The sequence below is a fragment of the Myotis davidii genome, unplaced genomic scaffold (genome assembly GCF_000327345.1).
Source record: "Myotis davidii unplaced genomic scaffold, ASM32734v1 scaffold327, whole genome shotgun sequence".
In the NCBI taxonomy this organism is placed as follows: Eukaryota; Metazoa; Chordata; class Mammalia; order Chiroptera; family Vespertilionidae; genus Myotis; species Myotis davidii.
The window spans coordinates 2,062,386-2,066,780 of NW_006298628.1; the positions used below are offsets into that span (position 1 = coordinate 2,062,386).

The 4,395-nt window shown below is 36.3% G+C and overlaps 1 long non-coding RNA gene across 1 annotated transcript in view; it reads left to right on the plus strand.

Moving 5' to 3' along the window:
- Nucleotides 1-3,356: 3,356 nt before the first annotated feature.
- LOC107184747 overlaps nt 3,357-4,395 on the plus strand; it is a 16,146-nt gene continuing 15,107 nt past the window's right edge. Inside the window, exon 1 of the long non-coding RNA XR_001515642.1 lies at nt 3,357-3,417. This is a non-coding gene — a long non-coding RNA (uncharacterized LOC107184747). The remainder of the gene's footprint in view (nt 3,418-4,395) is intronic.

Sequence of the window (4,395 nt, forward strand, 5' to 3'; positions counted from 1 at the left end):
TTAGGAAATAAAGAAACCTTTTCTCATCTTAAGGGACAGAGTAAATCATGTCTGTACAGTTTTAATCAGTAAAGTTTTGATTGAATTGAAAGGAAATAAAGGTTATAGAGGGCCAAGAACAAATAGAGTTGCAAATTTTTAACCCTGTGTACTTAGGGGTGAATCCAGTTTGTATAACTACTTTACTTCTGTTGGAATTAGGTAGTTTGACAGTTGACTTAATTTGGTTAGGTACTTTAAAGGTAGGTTGGAGGATGTCAGTGTTACATGTGTTTTCTGGTTTGTTTTCAGTATCCTTTCTGATAAGGGAGAGAATTTGGTTGGTCCATTTGGACTCTTCAAATTGGGTAACTATTGTGCCTCATTAAGTTCTTTTTACATTTCAAATCATTATTGAACTCAAATGTCCTTAATTATAGTTTGACTGTTTTTCACTAATCTTTCATTTACCCACATTGAAATTCTTGAGCCCAGGACCTGCATTTTTCAATGGAACTACAGGGAGATAGTAGAATAGCTTGGGTTTTGGTCTAAGCTCTGCTCCTGGCCTCCTGAGTATACTATGTTACATTGCACAAAGCTGCGTTGGGGTTCCTTTTCCTAATCTGTAAAACAAAATCATTTGGATGTACATTAAGGCCTTTTATATCTCTAGAATTATTTTACTAATTTCTTTATTCGCCAGATATTTATGAACAGATATTTATGAACACCTTCTATGTGCCAGGCACAACACAGGATGCTCTGGGTGCAAGTCCCTTGCCCTCAAAGAGTATTCAGACTAATAACAAAGAACTCCCTTCACTTCATTCTTATCACTTCAGTCTTTTACTTTTGAAGAATTAAGTAGTATTAGCAAGTTTTCTTGATTTTTTATTATCATTCAATAAGGTATTTGTTAAAATTGTTGGTATTATTTACATCTCCATCTCCAAAAATGCTCTTCTATCTAGCTTTATTTTTCTATTTGTAAGCCAGTTTCTCATCTTGGAAAACAGATCTTGGATTCCCAGTCCCATTATGATTAAATGTTTACTTGATAGACAGTAAGTCATGTATTATAGAGTAAGGCTTGGTGGTCAAAAAAACTGGTGATTTCTTTAAGGCAAATAAAAAGTAATGACAGAGTCTAGACCAGTGATGGCGAACCTTTTGAGCTCGGCGTGTCAGCATTTTGAAAAACCCTAACTTAACTCTGGTGCCGTATCACATATAGAAATTTTTTGATGTTTGCAACCATAGTAAAACAAAGATTTATATTTCTGATATTTATTTTATATATTTAAATACCATTTAACAAAGAAAAATCAACCAAAAAAATGAGTTCGCGTGTCACCTCTGACACATGTGTCATAGGTTCGCCATCACTGGTCTAGAGGCTTGATATTGTTTTTAAAATAGAAGCATAAATGGATATATTAGAAAAAAATTCAAAAAGATTAACGATGGCTTTGTTTAAAACATTTTATACCTAAAAGAGAAAAGAAAATTTCTGTTGGATGCTAAAAAGGAAAAGATGAGTGTGCAGCTTCTGACTTTGAACTGAGTATTATATTTACTCAGAGCCCCCCACTGTCTAGATCCTGGTTTTCAGCTTTCCAGGACCAGAATGTCAGTATTATAAGTGCTCTCAGAAGAGATGATCAGGCTCTGGACTGTACACAGTGTAGTGGATTAATTTGCATAAAAATTCACATAAAACAAAGTCATAGAAGGTGTGAGTAGGACTGCTACTTTTGACTGTAGTCAGTGTATGCTAGGTGACTTTTGAGCTAAGACCAAAATAACAAGAAACAAGAAAAGTGAATATCTAGGGTTTTCTAGGCTGAGGGAAAACAATACAAAGACCCTGTTATGGAAACAGGTGTGGCTTATTTATAGAAAGAAGGCCAGTGTGCTTGGAGTGAAGATAGTGATGTAGAAGGGTAGGTGATGAATTTGGTATAGTGGGCCAGCACTTACAGCAGTGGTTCTCAACCTTCCTAATGCCGCGACCCTTTCATACAGTTCCTCTGGTTGTGCTGACCCCCAATCATAAAATTATTTTCGTTGCTACTTCATAACTGTAATTTTGCTACTGTGATGAATCGTAATGTAAATATCTGATATGCAGGATGTATTTTCATTGTTACAAATTGAACATAATTAAAGCATAGTGATTAATCACAAAAACAATATTTAATTATATATGTGTTTTCCGATGGTCTTAGGCAACCCCTGTGAAAGGGTCGTTCGACCCCCAAAGGGGTCTTGACCCACAGGTTGAGAACCGCTGACGTATAGGTTCAGGTAAAGATATTGAATTTTATTCTAAGTGTGGTTAAATGGGAGAGAGACATGATCTGATTTACTTTGTAAAAGTTCATTGTGGCTGCTATGTGGAGAATAGACTGTGCTATAGAGGAAGCTGGGAGATCAATTAGAAACTGCCGGTAGGAAGCCAGTCCATCCTTGCTGCTTGACACAGACTGTGGGGAAGAAACATCTGCACAGCATGTTTCAAGGGACCTGGTGTATATGGCATACTGTTCTTTATATGTTTGCTCCCCTTCTTGGCGCTATGTGTTTTAACCAAGGTCACCTCTCCGAGAAAAGTTATTTCCCCAGATAGGGATTTTTCCCTGAAGTTAGGGAGGGAATAAAACCTCTTAACTGCCAGGCGGGTAATTAATCACTTTAACTACAAACAATCATGCTTAAGTACATAGTTTAGGTAAGAGAAAATGGACAGAAATGGATAAAATTAAAATGGGTAGATGTGTGGAATATATTAGGGAGCAGGACAGCTGACAGGACTTGCTGATAGATCGGATATGAAAAGATAGGTTTTGGGCCCTGCCTGGGGGCTCAGTTAGTTGGAGCTTTGTCCCATACACATACCTGCTTCCTTTCTCTCTAAAAAACAACAACAATAATAAAAAACCATATCCTCGGATGAGGATTTTAAATGAAAAAGGTTTTGGGTTGAGCAAATGGATAGAAGATGGTGTCACTCAGTATTTTAGTCATGTTAGATATCTGAAATGAGTATAGTTAATTAATGATAAAAATTGTATTTTTAAATTTTGTAATCTTATGGTAAGAGAGATCTCTAGAGAAGAAAAAGACACTTGATTAGCAGAAACTCAGACTAGAAAATTACTCTGGCATGGCATGTAAGAACAGTAGACATTTTATTCTTTTAAATTAATGATTGGGGATGGAAGCATGGAAAGGCATTCTAAAAGTATTAGGACATACGATTTGTGCCTGGGGCCCAGTCTTGCAAGCAGATAGGCATGAGCCTATCAACAATTTGCACAGGTCTCCCATTAGTAACGGTGCTTAGAATTCATTAGGACAAAGAGCATACTTTTCGACAGAGTTGCCACTTGAAAATGAAATTGGAATTGGAAGCTGGGGTATATGAATGTCTTCGTATCAGATATTTTTCAAATTCTGTATGTTGAGTAAAAGACTATCTGATCTAAGAATCACCTAGTCACATGAATTACAAAGTATTGGATTAGGAGTTGAAAGACTTAAGTTCTGAACTCAAACCCCTTAATAGCTGTGTGACCATGACAGATTGTAACCTCTGAGCTTCTGTTTCCTTATTTGTAAAATACTCGCCCTGCATGCCTCACAGAGCTGTTTAAAATCCCAAATAAGATCATGAATGTCAAAGTACTGTGAAGACTGTGAAGCACTGCTTGCTTGTGAGAGACTGCTTATATAGCCTAAAGCTTTTAACAAAAAGGACCTTGGACTTTTTTTTTTTTTTAAGAGGACCAGGAGGATGTGATGGGAGTGTATGGGTTGTACCTCTACTGTGAATCTTGAGGTTATCTTTCTACTAGTCTTTAGCACTCAACTGTACATATCTATTCTAAGTGGCTTTATTATTATTAACCCAGGTGCCTTGTGAAACGGAGGATTCCAGATACATTTAAATGCTATAAAAATGATAAAATGTACAAGCAAGTTTGGTTTTGCTCTTCCATTAGGTAGTTAGAACTTTATCCCTAGCCATAATGTCAACATGAAAGGCAGGAAACTATGGTTAGTATTTTTTACTTTAATTTTTCCCCCTTTACTTGACCTTTGGGCTGTGGAGTGGAATTTTGTTTGGTTTACTTGGAAATATCTTTTCCTTAAGAAGTGAAATTTATAAACATGCCAGAGGCTTGCTAGCAGTTGAAGGCAACTGTTGGTCAGCAAGAGAATGGGAAGGGGAAAAACAGGTTGGGGTGGAAAAAGTAAAGGAATAGGGAGGAAAAACATATTTGAAAGAAGATAAAAAGCTTAAATCATTTCAGAAAGTCTCAAGTTTTTTTAAAATAGGTATTAAAATTTGAAGTGATTCAAGAAGTAGGGATTGGTCCTTAGAGAGGGGCATAAGTAAAATTAGGGAAA